Source organism: Ranitomeya variabilis, chromosome 2 (genome assembly GCF_051348905.1).
Source record: "Ranitomeya variabilis isolate aRanVar5 chromosome 2, aRanVar5.hap1, whole genome shotgun sequence".
Taxonomy (NCBI): domain Eukaryota; kingdom Metazoa; phylum Chordata; class Amphibia; order Anura; family Dendrobatidae; genus Ranitomeya; species Ranitomeya variabilis.
In genome coordinates this window covers 197,535,880-197,551,659 of record NC_135233.1, presented here as the reverse complement: position 1 = coordinate 197,551,659, position 15,780 = coordinate 197,535,880, and positions in this window count along the sequence as shown.

Sequence of the window (15,780 nt, the reverse complement as noted above, 5' to 3'; positions counted from 1 at the left end):
ATCCGGCCTACCTTCCCAGGGTAGCCTTAAAATTTTATAGGAGTCAAGAGATTGTTCTGCCCTCCTGTAATAACCCTAGGAATCCAGAGGAGGAAAAAATTCACAGTTTAGATGTTAGAAGAACACCGTTAAAGTAAATATCTATAACTAGTCAGTGGAGGAAAGCCAAGTTCTTGTTTGTAGCCTTTCAGGGTAACAGAAAGGGGTAAGGAGTATCCAAAAGTACCATTTCAAGGTAGATCATGGAGGCCATTAGTTTAGCCTACGCTGCTAGTGGTGCTCTGGTTACTGAGGGCATCAAGACTCACTTCATCAGAGCTGAGGTGACCTCCTGGGCAGAGAAAGCGGATGTATCGATTGATCAGATTTGTAAGGCTGCTACCTGGTCCTCACCCTCTACTTTCTTTAGGCACTACAGACTGCATCTATCCTCCCTTGCTGACTTAACGTTTGGTTGAAGGGTGCTGCATGCGGTGGTCCCTCCCTAAGCCTAAGGTGCTTTGTTTCTCCATAAATCTCTCAGGTGTGTTGTCATGGGTGAAGGGAAAACACCAAGATTACTTACCAGTAGCTATTTTTTTCTAGAACCACAACAGCTCCTGTATATCCCCCCCCCCCTTTCTCACCATACAGGTGTGCACTATAGATTGAGTGTTTGATGTGGTGTCAGTTATGTATAAAATGTTGTTGAAGGTCCTCTCATGCTCTGTAACCCAACTGATGCAGGGAGAGGTGCTGCCCTTTTATTTCAGTAGGTTCCTTGTCCTTGCTGGGTGGATCCCTCTCTTGGGTGTTGTCATGGGCTCTGGAAAAAACGGCTACGGGTAAGTAACCTTGGTATTTCTTTTTTATTTCATGAGTGAGTATTAGTAGGGAGCTGTGGGGAATAATACTGCGTGGTAGACTTTTTGGGTTATTATTCCGTGTTGCGAGTGTGCAGGGGCGGCGGCGGCTTCTTTCATACTTTTTTGGGGGGAGGGGAGAGCTGTGTGGGCATTGCATCATGCTGTGGGAGTTATTACACTTGTATGGGGCAGAGCTATGGGGGGCACCATACTTACTGTGTATGTGTGGCATCATACAGCAGGTAGTAGGTGGATTGTACTGCACAGGACTCGGGTAAAGTTATTTTCTCTGAAGCCTCTTTCTGACTGAGGAATCTGGAAAAATGCTTTTTCGAGAGAAGAAATGGTGGGCTATTCCATGAGTCCTGTATCATGTCAACAATAAAGCATCCGGAAACCATTCATTTGTGGGGGCTTTTCACCTAAGAAAATGGGGTCACTTTTCCCTAGGACCACTGCCATGAATAAAGAATGAAATCTAAACCTCCTCCATGAGCAACTTCTCCCAGCCATCCAGGAGCAATTTGAAGATAAACAATATTTTTTCAGCATGATGGAGACCATGTCACAAGACAAAAGTGATAGCTAAGTAGCTCGGTGAACAAAACATTGACTTTTTGGTTCCATGGCCAGGAATTTCCCTTTACTTCAGTCCAATAATGAACCTGTGGTCAAACCTTCAAGAAGCGGGTGGACAAGCAAAGAAATGGTGATAAACCCCGAGCGCTGATTAGGCAAGAATGGGCAGTCATCAGTCAGGATTTGGCCCAGATTATCCATGTGCTAGGGCGAAGGGCAGTCCTGGGACAAAAAGTGGTCAAATATTGAGTTTATGCACAATTTGTAAAAAAAATAAAAAATAAAATACAGATTTGACCTAACTGGCAGTGCACAGTAAGTTACAGAGGAAGGAAGCACCTAGTGACCAGCACTTAAGATCATTTTTACAGGGGCAAGACAACATTTTCTGTAACTAAAATGATAAAAAATATTGCTATTTAAAGTACTGATAATCCTTTAATTGCCCAGAAATAATGTATAACAGTCTGAAGTCTCCTAGGACTTTATTAAACACCCTTTGAGCTTCTTAACACAAACACAGCCTCAGAAATGTCGAAGTGACCTCTACATATCTGGCTAGAGGAAAACAGATTGTAACGGTGTGAAATGCACATAAATATATATTTTTGTCGTTGTTCTCCTATATCTCACACTTGTCTTTGTTCTAGAGATATATTCTTTTTTTGTCTGTCGATGCCGGCCTTGCTGCTGTTGATACACAAGCAGTGCACATGAAAAGAAGCCATGGCTTCTTCACAAGAAGTAGTATAAAATTATCACTGTTTGGTAGAGAAATGGCGGAAGGCGCACTGCTACCAATAACGTCAAAGCATCTAAATATATCCGAATGGGGTGCAAAATCTAGTCTGTATACAATTATAGCACATCAAAATAAGAAAGACTAGACTAATAATGGTATGCAGATCCACAGAATAGAAAAATCAGAGACCTGAGTTATCTCACTGCCTGTGGAGAGAGGAGAGCAAAAGGAAATATACAACCTAATAAATAGAGATCCAGTGATCAAAGAGGTTGTAAGAGGGCTTAATAGCCTTTAAAGTGCAGGCAGTTGTAGCCATACCCAAAATATCAGCTCAGGAGAGGCTAATGTGGAAAGAAAAGTATCCAAATAGAGTCTCAATGGACCTTACCCTTCTGGTCTAATAAGCCCACTTACAACCTCTTTGATCACTAGGTCTCTATTTGTTAGCTACATTCTTACCTTAAATATGCCTTAGTAGTGTTGAGCGATACCTTCCAATATCGGGAAATATCGGATCGGACCGATAGCCAAAAAATATCGGATATCGCCGATTCCGATACTGGAAACCAATGCAAGTCAATGGGACACAAATATCGGAATGAAAATAAACCCTTTCTTTCCTTGTAGGTTAAAAAAGATCTGCGGTTTTGCTGTGAGAAATGCTGCAGATCGGGAGGGGGGCGGAAGAGTGCATGGGCGGAGACAGTGTGTGTGCGGGGAAGATGTGCGTGTCTGTGTGCGGGGCTGTCGGGGGGGTCTGTGCCGGGCTGTCGGGGGGTCTGTGCTGGGCTGTTGAGGGGTCTGTGCCGGGCTGTGGGGTTGTCTGAGCCGGGCTGTGGGGGGTCTGTACTGGGCTGTGGGGGGGTCTGTGCTGGGCTGTCGGGGGTCTGCGGCGGGCTGTGGGGGCTCTCTGCCGGGCTGTGGGGGGTGTGTGCCGGGCTGTGGGGGGGGTCTGTGCCCGGCTGTCGGGGGTCCTTGAGGGTGTGTACGTGTGCAGGCATCGTCCGATGGGACTACAAGTCCCATCGGGCTCTGCCTGCTACAGAGACAGCGATTGACACATTAGCCAATGATGGAACAGTAGTATTCCCATCATCCGGCTAATGTGTTGAATGTAAAAAAAAACCACAAGCATACATACTACATACATACATACATACATGCTACATACATACAACATACAACATACATACAATATACATACATACAACATACTACATACATACTACATACATACAACATACATACATGCAACATACAACTTACTACATACGTACATACATACTACATACATACATACAGCATACATACATATTACATACATACAACATACATTCTACATACATGAAACATGCATACATACATACATTCATACATACTACATACATACTACATACATACTACATACAGTACATGCATACTACATACATACTACATACATGCAACATACATACTACATACATACTACATACATACTACATACATACTACATACATACTACATACATACTGTACTACATACATACTACATACATACATGCATACATACATACTACATACATGCATACATACAACATACATACTACATGCATACTACATACATGCTACATACATACTAAATACATGCTACATGCATGCTACATACATACAACATACATACAACACACTACATACATACAACATACATACATACAACATACTTCATACATACTACATACATACAATACATTCATACATAACATACATATAACATACAGTACATATAACATAGAGTACATACTCACCATCACTTGTCACTTTGTTCCCCGAAGCCAGTGTCACCTGTAAAAAATATTAAAATAACAAACAAACAATATACTCCCTGATCCGCAGAAATCCACGACTGTCCCACGATGATCTCGTGGAGAGCAGCAGCATCAGCTGATGCGACCGCTCTCTAGGGGCTCCAGGAATACAATGACGGGAGGAAGGTTTCCTTCCACACTGTATTCCTCCGCCACTGTAAAAAATAGTCCCTAGTCTCACTTTTGGCACTGCTGTGTGAGAAAGTTCCCACGCAGCAAATGCCATAAAGTGAGACCAGTGAACTACAGTAACCTCTCAGTGATGCACTGCAGGAGCCATTGTCTCCTGTCAGTGTGTCACTGAAGGTCCTATAGAGCAGTGACATTACCTGATGTCACTGTTCTATAGGGGAGATTGTCGTGGGACACTCGTTATTAATTGGACTGCATCGGACAGGGAGTATATGGTTTATTATTTTACTTTTTTGCAGGCGCTGAAGTATGGTAAGTATGGTTAAATTAAGAATAATAAAATACTTTTTTCTGGCTGTGTCTTTATTTTGTTTTTAACTATTTCACTACACTAGGATTAATAATGGATAGGCGTCTTAATGACGCCTCTCCATTATTAACCCGGCTGAATGTCACTTTACAATAGCAAGGTGACATTGACCCCTTATTACCCCATATCCCACCGCTACTCGGGAGTGGGAAGAGAGGGGCTAAGTGCCGGAATTGGCGCATCTCACAGATGCGCCATTTCTGGGGAGGCTGCGGACTGGTATTTATAGCCGGGGGCGGGAGGGGTAATATCCATGGCCCCTCTCTAGGCTATGAATATCAGCCCGCAGCTGTCTGCATAGCCTTTCTGGCTATAAAATATAGGGGGACCCCACATCATTTTTTTGAGGGTCCCCCTATTTTAATTGCCAGTAAAGGCTACGCAGACCGCTGTGGGCTCATATTCATAGCCTGGGAGGGGCCATGGGTATTAACCCCTTCCCAGGCTACAAATATTGGCCCCCAGCAGTCGGCTTTCCCCCGGGAGCCCACGCCATTTTTTTTCCCGTTTTTTTCTTTGTGTTCATTAATCAACATCGGCCTATCTATGGATATATCTATCTATAGATATATCTATAGATACATAGATGTTTCTATCCTTATATATATCTGGCTAATTTCACACATCAGGTTTTTGCCGTCAGGCAAAATCCGGCGAGTTTTGAAAAAAAAGGTCCGTTTTTTTTCTGCTGGATCTGTTTTTTCTCATAGAGTTGTATTAGCACCGGATTGCGCCTGATGGCCACGTTTCATCCGTTTTTTGCCAGATCCGTCAAAAAAAGTTGTTTCCGCCGGACGGAAAACACATACAGAGGAACGTTTTTTCTGTCCGGCGAAAAAACGCACAGCGACGGATCCGGCGAAAAACGTATGATACTGAGATGTGAAATGATGAATCCAGCCTCCGAATCCATTTTTTCATGCATGTTTCCATTCAAATCATGCACATTTTCCATTTATTTCCAAAAACTGCACCAAAACTACACCAAAAACTACATCATAACTGCACCAAAACTGCATCAAAAACTGCATCAAAACTGCATCAAAAACTGCACCAAAAACTGCATCAAAATCTGCATCATAATTTAACCATACTTACCATACTTCAGTGCCTGCAAAAAACGTAAAATAATAAACCGTATACTCCCTGTCCACCGTAGTCCAATTAATAACGAGTGTCCCACGACGATCTCCCCTATAGAACAGTGACATCCGGTGATGTCACTGCTCTATAGGACCCTCAGTGACACACTGACAGGAGACAATGGTCTTGCAGTGCATCACTGAGAGGTTACCTTAGTTCACTGGTCTCACTTTATGGCATTTGCTGCATGGGAACTTTCTCACACAGCAATGCCAAAAGTGAGACTAGGGACTATTTTTTATAGTGGCGGAGGAATACAGTGCAGAAGGATACCTCCCTCCATCATTGTATTCCTGGAGCCCCTAGAGAGCGGTCACATCAGCTGATGCTGTCATTCTCCACGGGAGATCGTTGTGGGACACTCGTGGATTTCTGTGGATCTGGGAGTATATTGTTGTTTTTAATATTTTTTACAGGTGACACTGGCTTCGGGGATCAAAGTGACAAGTGATGGTGAGTATGTACTCTGTTATATGTACTGTATGTCTATGTATGTTGTTCTGCCCATCTTAATGTGCAATAAGTTAATTGTCATGTTATTCAAGTTGTGGCCACTGGAGGTCATCAGTTGCCTACTTTTCATGTTGTTTACCAACTCTTTCCCCAGAAGAGCAGTGTCTTCTGGGTAAGTTCCGCCCTCATTCTTCTTGTGGAAGACAAGCTTCAGTAGCCATTTCTCCTCAGGACTGAAGGGAGGCACACTTGCTCCTGTCTCACTTACTTTCCTACCCCTGTCCTAACGGATCTCGGTACGTTTATAAAGGGTTAAATGCATCTTATGTTTGTGTTAGTATCTGAGCCTTATGCAGCTCCTATAGTCTGATGTAGTTAGGCAGATTTGTGCTCGGCAGCTTGCATGTAGATAGATGCATCTTTGTATAGAATAGGGCAGTGCTGCTAGAATTACTGTGTAATGCACTCTGTATACTTCTTGCTGTAATGTCTCAGTTATTTATGTGATTGCACCCTGTATGTGCATATACTGATATGCTGTTATTCTTTACAGTTTTTCACCAGTCATCCACTATGATTATTCACTGAACATTCACTTTGTACATCAACATCATTCACTATTCGATCATCTACTATGAATACTATCCACCATTGTTGTTCAACCTTATAGTTTATGTTATCATCACCCTAATAAATAAGACTTGAGCTTCAATACAGTCTGTTTAATGGGATGTGGATGAAGGTTTAGCCGTATGTTGGAATCCACACAGCATCCTACGTGGAGGAAGGCAGAACAGTGAAATACGAGACCGCCAGTCACATGCGGTGATTGTAAAGCAAGAACAGATTAGCTGCCTTCAGTGAAACTGATAGTCGGTCGCAGGCTGTAGTTGATCAGACTGTACGGAACCGCTAACACCCACACTGCTCCGCATTCGGGTACCACAGCAGCCGCCATACAGCCGCAGAACTATACTGCAGCCCGCCAAGAAGAGCTACATCATTCCCGCCACGAGGAAGCTCACCGCACATAGACTCAGTTTCCCGCCAAAACACTCAGCAGTACGCAGCTAAGCGCACAATGTCTCAAAACAGCACATCCTCACTCAAGACGAGATCACGAGCAAGCTCTAGCAGGTCATCATTAGCAGAGCTGGCTGCTGTCACCCGTGCTGAAGCTGAAGCAGCCAAAGCGAGGTCCTCCTTCGCCGAGAAAGAAATGCATCTAAAGCTGAGACAAGCAGAGCATGAAGCAGAAAATGCACGTTTGCGGGCAGAGCAAGAGGCAGAAAGTGCACGCCTGCAAGCCGAAACCGCACGTCTGCGGGCAGAACAAGAGACAGAAAGTGCGCGCCTGCAAGTGTCTCTAGAAAGAATTATGGCAGACAAAGAGACAGAAGCTGCAATAGCTAAGGCAGAGTACTTGGAAGCCATGAAGGATTCTGATTATGGGAGACGCAGCAACGTTCTTGGAACAGATCTAGAGCAGCAAGATCCAGCTCAGCGCGTTGCAGAGTACGTCCATCGACACTCCAGCATGGACAACACCCTCGACAGACTACATCGATCAGCCTACGCCGATTATCATCGATCCAACCCCGAACTTCGCTACTACAAACAAGAAGACGTTCAGCACAGAGATGTCGACCACAGCTACCGTTCCACTGAGAAGAAGGTACAGCTCCCACCTCACCTTAAAGAGACATCTTCTTCACCAGAAAGGTACTATGCAGACTGTCCGAAGCCAAGAGCGTCTCACAGGTATGGTGATGCACCACACACTAGACATGACTATAACATACCGGCTCGTACCAACACTGATCAAGCCACCATAGACTTGGCAAAGTTCTTTGCCCGCCGAGAACTGGTAACAAAAGGACTTGTAAAGTTCACTGACAAAGCCGAAAACTATAGGTCATGGCGAGCTTCGTTCCAGAACGCCATTCAGGGACTGGACCTTTCTAGTAGTGAGGAGTTAGATCTCCTGGTAAAGTGGCTTGGAACTGAATCGGTCGAGCATGCTAAAAGACTGAGAGACATTAACATAGAATACCCACACATAGGTCTACGTAAAGTGTGGGAAAGACTTGACGAATGCTATGGGTCCATAACAGTAATAGAGAATGCTTTATTCAAAAGAATTGATGATTTCCCTAAGATAGGGCCCAAAGGTTATCAAAGGCTTAGAGAATTGAGTGATTTATTGATAGAGTTACAGGTTGCCCAGAAGGAAGGTCACTTGCCTGGATTGGCATTCTTAGACACTGCTAGGGGTGTCAATCCAATAATACAAAAACTTCCTTACAATCTTCAAGAAAGGTGGATTATACATGGTTCACGGTATAAACAAATTCATAATGTACCATTCCCTCCTTTTACTGTATTTGTTGAGTTTGTCACCCAGCAAGCCAAGATCAGAAATGACCCTAGTTTTGATTTCACTTTGTCATGTTCCACTACCCCTGGTGTCAAACCCAGTAAGACACCCGTGGCAGTCCATAAAACTAATATTGATTCCACAGGTCCTCCTCACAAGACAACTAAGCCCCCTACGGAAGAGAGCAAACCTCAGGATGTCAGTAAGCAGTGTCCTCTACACAGGAAACCACATCCTCTACTAAAGTGCAGAGCCTTCAGGGAGAAGACTTTAGAGGATCGCAAAGGTTTCCTCAAGGAAAACATCTGCTTCAAATGCTGTGCTACAACCTCTCACTTCGCCAGGAACTGTGAAGCTAGCGTGAAATGTGCAGAATGCAGCAGCACAGATCACAATACAGCCTTGCACCCCGGACCACCTCCACGAGTGTTGTCACAGGCAGAGAAGCACGATGAGAAGCAGAAGAACACCGACGAAGACACCCATGCGGTCATCTCTAAATGTACGGAGATCTGTAAGGGACTCACAGGAGGAAGATCCTGTTCAAAAATCTGCCTTGTCCGAGTCTATCCAGCAGGCCACAGAGACAAAGCGCTCAAGATATATGCAATCCTGGATGACCAAAGTAATAGGTCTTTAGCCAGGTCCATCTTCTTTGACAACTTCAACATTGTAGGCCCTGGTTCTCCCTACTCCCTTAGGACATGTTCAGGTACCGTCGAGACGGCGGGGAGGAAAGCAACCGGATACAAAGTGGAGTCCATAGATGGCCAGACCTGCCTGTCACTACCGACCATCCTGGAGTGCAACCAGATTCCCGACAATAGGTCTGAGATACCTTCACCAGAGGTGGCAACATATCACCCCCACCTGAAGCATATAGCCCACTTGATACCTGAGTTGGAACTAGAAGCTCCAATAGCTTTACTTCTGGGAAGAGATATACTACGAGTCCACAAGACTAGAGAATATATCAACGGCTCCCGGAATGCCCCATACGCTCAGAGGCAAGACCTTGGATGGGTCATTGTAGGAGATGTCTGCCTAGGAGGAGCACACAAGCCGGTCTCAGTCAACAGTATGCTTACCAGCACACTAGAAAATGGACGTCCATCTCTCTTCCAGCCGTGTCACAATAGTCTGCTGGTAAAGGAACTACCGAGCAGCATTCCCGTACCTTGCCCTTTCTCAGTTCCTATCAACGAAGACCACGCCTGTGAAGGTGAACAAGACCACATAGGATGTACAGTCTTCCACAGGACAAAGGAAGACAACAAGGTAGCGATGTCTATAGAAGACAGGAGGTTCTTGGACATCATGGATGAACAAATAGTCAAGGATACGTCGAACAGTTGGGTCGCACCTCTACCATTTTGACCTCAGAGGAGACGCCTACCCAACAACAGGGAATTGGTCTACAGCAGATTCATCTCCCTAAGACACAAGCTTCAGAAGTCACCTGAGACGAGGGAACATTTCTTTACTTTCATGGGAAAGATATTCCAGAACAACCACGCAGAGATTGCACCTGCACTTCGACACTCAGAGGAGTGTTGGTACCTGCCCATCTTCGGAGTGTACCATCCTAAGAAGCCAGGTCAAATTAGAGTGGTATTCGACTCAAGCGCCAAATGCGAAGATGTGTCATTGAATGACGTCTTACTGTCGGGCCCAGACCTCAACAACAGACTTCTGGAAGTATTACTCTGTTTTCGTAGAGATTCAGTGGCATTTATGGCTGACATACAGCAGATGTTCCACTGTTTTCTCGTCAAAGAGGAACACAGAAACTACTTGAGGTTCTTCTGGTACCGTGACAACGACCCAGACAAAGACATCGCAGAGTACCGGATGCGGGTACACATCTTTGGGAACAGCCCTTCCCCAGCAGTCGCAATCTACGGCCTCCGACATTCTGCCAAAAAGGGTGAAGAAGAGTATGGCTCAGACATTAGGTCCTTCGTGGAAAAGGATTTCTACGTGGATGACTGTTTGCAGTCCACACCGACAAGTGAAGCCGCAATCAGTCTACTAAAGAGGACTCGTGACATGCTCGCTCAGTCTAACCTAAGGTTACACAAGATTTCCTCCAACAGCCGAGAGTTGATGGAAGCCTTTCCCTCTGAAGACTATTCCAGCGATCTAAAGGATTTAGACCTCAGCATTGACTCCCTTCCCATGCAGCGGAGCCTCGGATTACTGTGGGACCTGAAGACAGATGCTTTCACCTTTCAGATCAGCAAGGATGAGAAACCCTTCACGCGCAGAGGAGTTCTTTCCTTCGTGAATAGTTTATACGACCCCTTGGGATTTGTAGCTCCAGTAACCATCCAAGGAAAGGTGATGCTCAGGGACTTCACCCAAGACACTACTGATTGGGATGATCCACTTCCAGCAGAAAAAGCTAACATGTGGGCAGAGTGGAGGAAGTCTCTTGAAGCCCTGACCAACCTTCGTGTGAAACGACCGTATGCTCCTGTGCCATCCACAGAGGTCAAAACGCAAAGACTTTGTATTTTCTGTGATGCATCAGTCAAAGCGATTGCAGCAGTAGCGTACCTCAAAACCATAGACGTAAGCAGACAATGCCATATCGGGTTCGTTATGAGCCGGACAAAATTGGCGCCACTTCGTGAACACACGATACCCAGACTGGAACTCTGTGCTGCTGTCCTTGCAGTTGAGTTGGCCGAACTGATCTCGGATGCGATGAGTCTGAAGATCAAGGATGCAGAGTTCTACACTGATAGCAAGGTGGTACTGGGGTACATCTGTAACTCTGTAACGAGACACGACGCTTCTACGTCTACGTCAGCAACCGGGTACTTCGGATAAGAAGATCCACCGGCCCTAATCAGTGGCACTACGTACCTACTCACCACAATCCTGCGGACCACGCGACTAGATCCGTTGCACCCAGTTATCTGAAGGACACTACATGGTTCACAGGTCCTCCCTCTTTGTACCGTTCGATGCCCCACATCAGCAGGCCTGATACTTTCGAACTAGTGGGTCCAGACACATGAAGAGATCCGACCTCAAGTGTCTGCTCTACATACAGAGACTTCAAGCTGTCACCTCGAATCTCACCGGTTCAGCAGGTTCTCCACCTGGAAGTCACTTGTTCGAGCTATAGCTTGTCTATTTCATGTAACCCAGTCCTACAAGTCAGCACTACCTGATAGCCAGAGACCTTGTAAAGGTTGGCATCACTGCAGGCTTGCGTTTACTGCTCCCGACCTGGAAAGAGCCAAGGTTATAATACTTCGTGTCGTACAAAGAGAAACTTATGGCAGAGAAATAGACAACCTCAACAAGGGACAACCCATTCCTGAAGTCAGTGGGCTGAGGAAGCTCGATCCGATTGTCGATCAGGATGGGCTGCTGAGAGTCGGTGGCCGTCTTCAAGAAGCTGAGGTAGAAGTTTCAGAGAAGCACCCGGTAATAATTCCTGGACGTCATCACGTAACAACCCTGCTAATTCAACATCATCATGTCTTAGTGAGACACCAAGGCCGTTTGTTTACTGAAGGAAACCTACGGGCGGCTGGACTATGGATAGTTGGAGCAAAGAGAAGAGTGAGCAAACTCATCTACGACTGTGTTACGTGTCGCAAACTCCGGGGCACATTCCAAAATCCGAAGATGGCCAATCTTCCACCCGACAGACTCAGTACTGAACCCCCCCTTCACCAACGTTGGACTAGATGTATTCGGTCCTTGGTCTGTGGCTACACGACGGACTAGGAAAATACTTACAGAAGCAAAGTGTTGGGCAGTTCTATTCACGTGTCTGTCCATCAGAGCCGTTCATATCGAGGTAATCGAATCGATGGACACATCAAGTTTTATAAATGCACTTCGACGCTTCATCGCAATCAGAGGCCCTGTGAAGCATATTCTTTCTGACCGAGGTACGAATTTCGTCGGAGCGGCAAGAGAACTCCAAATCCCTTCCAATCTGGACATCGCTAATGTGGAAAGGTATCTAGGCGAGCAAGGATGTACCTGGACTTTCAATCTACCACACTCTTCGCACATGGGAGGTGCGTGGGAAAGGATGATGGGGATAGCACGCAAAATACTAGACTCTATCTTCTTGCAAGCTAACACCAGACTTACACAAGAGAGTTTAACCACGTTCTTGGCAGAGGTCTCAGCCATCATGAATGCCAGGCCACTGACAGCACTTTCTTGTGATTCCAGAGATCCATCCATCCTTACTCCGGCGATGTTACTCACACAGAAAACCTGTGTCCCGAAAGCTCCACTCAGAGAATTCAATGACAAAGACCTCTACAGACGACAATGGAGGCAAGTACAAAGCGTGTCCAACGTCTTCTGGGATAGATGGAGGAAACAGTATCCACTCTGCAAACCAGGACAAAGTGGCAAAAAGACCGCCCAAATATTCAATCTGGCGATGTTGTACTCGTCAAAGACAGTCAGTCACATCGGAACGAGTGGCCACTCGGCCTAGTCGTCAAGACCCTTCCCAGCAAAGATGGGAAAGTGCGGAAAGTAGAGGTCAGAGTGTGCAAGCTTGGGGAGAACAAACTGTTCCTCAGGCCCGTTACCGAGCTTGTATTATTATTTTCCCCAAAGGAACCTAATTGTGGCATCTGTTGACGCCAAGCGGGGAGTGTTCTGCCCATCTTAATGTGCAATAAGTTAATTGTCATGTTATTCAAGTTGTGGCCACTGGAGGTCATCAGTTGCCTACTTTTCATGTTGTTTACCAACTCTTTCCCCAGAAGAGCAGTGTCTTCTGGGTAAGTTCCGCCTTCATTCTTCTTGTGGAAGACAAGCTTCAGTAGCCATTTCTCCTCAGGACTGAAGGAAGGCACACGTGCTCCTGTCTCACTTACTTTCCTACCCCTGTCCTAACGGATCTCGGTACGTTTATAAAGGGTTAAATGCATCTTATGTTTGTGTTAGTATCTGAGCCTTATGCAGCTCCTATAGTCTGATGTAGTTAGGCAGATTTGTGCTCTGCAGCTTGCATGTAGATAGATGCATCTTTGTATAGAATAGGGCAGTGCTGCTAGAATTACTGTGTAATGCACTCTGTATAATTCTTGCTGTAATGTCCCAGTTATTTATGTGATTGCACCTTGTATGTGCATATACTGATATTGTAACAACTCTGCTGGCATCACGGCATGGCCTCGCATTTCTCACACTATCTTACCCACTGCTCCAGGCCATGATGTGGTTTCTGTTTCTTGCCAGCTCCATGTTCTGTGTCTCTGCTCTCTGCATGCTTCATAGTTCTGTGTATAGAGGGGCGGCGCCTGAACTCTCTGGTTCTTATAGGAATCAGGTGCATCTGTCTAATCTGTTCCTGACCAATTGCCAGGAGACCTCCTGTATTTAGTTCAGCTCCACCCAGTGGTCTGGGCCTGTGCAATGTGTTAGCTCAGTTAGTGTCTTGCTTCTGAGTTTGCCTGGCCTTTCTCTGAGTTACTCCCTCTCTGGAGGATTCTCTGTGTTATTTCCTTGGTCTTGTTGTCTGCCCACCAGGAGGCAGTATATCCTGGTCCCAGTGTCTTTGTCCTTGTGTCTTGTTCCATTGCCTTGTCTGTACTTAGTCTTATCTCTGTCTCCTAGTCTTTGGCCACCTTCCCTGTTGTCTTTCCTTGTATTCTCAGTCTGCTTTCACTCCGCACTCTTGCAGCTCTGCCTGCTCTGAACCTTTGTTTCTTTACCTCTGCTCCTCACTTCTGCGTTCCTGCTCCTTTCTACTCAGCTTATCTTCTGCTGTTGCAGTTATCCCTTGCTGCAGCTTCTCTCCACATTCTTTGTGGCTCTGCTCAGCTTTGCTGCAGAGACCCCTCCCGCAGCACCTCTCCGCTCCTTGCGGTTCTACCTGGCTCCGCTCCTTGCGGTTCTACCTGGCTCCGCTCCTTGCGGTTCTACCTGGCTCCGCTCCTTGCGGTTCTACCTGGCTCCGCTCTTTGCGGTTCTACTTCTCCTGCACTTGGCTCCGCCGCCAGCTCTTGGCTCCGCCTCCTGCCTGTCTGCACTTGGCTCTGCCTCCAGCTCTTGGCTCCGCCTCCTGCCTGTCTGCACTTGGCTCCGCCTCCAGCTCTTGGCTCCGCCTCCTGCGGTTGTGCACTTGGCTCCGCCTCCAGCTATTGGCTCCGCCTCCTGCGGTTTTGCTCTTGGCTCCGCCTCCTGCATTTCTGTTCTTGGCTCTAGCTCCTGTGCTTTCGCTCTGCATCCGCTCTTGCGGTCTTTATCTACTTATTCCTAGGTCCTCGTGTCTGAACAGGTTCTTACCCATTCTACATACCTGCCTGCAGACCGGTCCCTACCGGTTCTTCCAGTGTACCAGTCTTGTCCACCAGTCCTGCCAGAGAGCCAGCCTTGCCCGCCTGCCTACCAGAGAGCCAGCCGTGCCCGCCTGCCTGACAGTGTTCCTGTTGTACCCGTCTGCCTGCCTATGTGCCAGCCGTGCCCGCTTGCTTGTCTATGTTCCGTTCCCCGGTGGGATCAGCAGCCACAACCAGACTCCACCCTGGAGTGGTACCTGGTAGCTTCCTATTGCACAAGTCTGACCTCACCATCAGAGGCTCCAGCGAACACCTAGGAAGCTACTTAGTTACGCCCCTTCCAGGGAGGTTTGGTCTGTGGTCCAGTGGGGCCACTCCCCCGCACGCCCGCGCCAACCAGTCTGGGCGCGAGCATGACAGTTTGCACAGGCCATGGCCTCCGCTGTATCCCATGTCCTACCGCTCGCAGAGCATGATGAACTTTTTTCCTGCCCGTATGAGCAACCTGAAAAATTTGTTCCACCAAGGGTGGTTCAGATTGAAGAGACCTCTGACCCAATTATTGTCTCTAATGCTCTCTTCAAGCAACTTCAGGCCTATGAGGAGGAGCACTACCCAGCTGACCCACCTAGGTTCTATGGGAATCCTGAAGAATGCCAGGGGTTCCTGAAGCAGTGCTTACGCTACATCCTGCAGAATGCAGCTTGTTTCCCCTCTGACTGGGTCAAGGTGGGTTACATCATGTCCTACCTGGCCGAAGATGCTCTAATATGGATAACTCCCCTCTGGGAAGCAGGGGATCCTATCGTCATGAACCTAGGGGCCTTCCTGGTGGCCTTCCGTAAAGTCTTTGACAAGCCTTGTCCTGCTGCTCCTGTTAAGTCTTCCCCATCTAGATCCGAGAGGCGCTCCAGACGGGCGAAACCTGTGAAGAAACCCCCACGTCAAGCCATGACCGTCTGTGACCCTCCTGTTCCTCTACCCGTTAAAGCAGCAACCTGTGTGAAGCCTAAGAAGG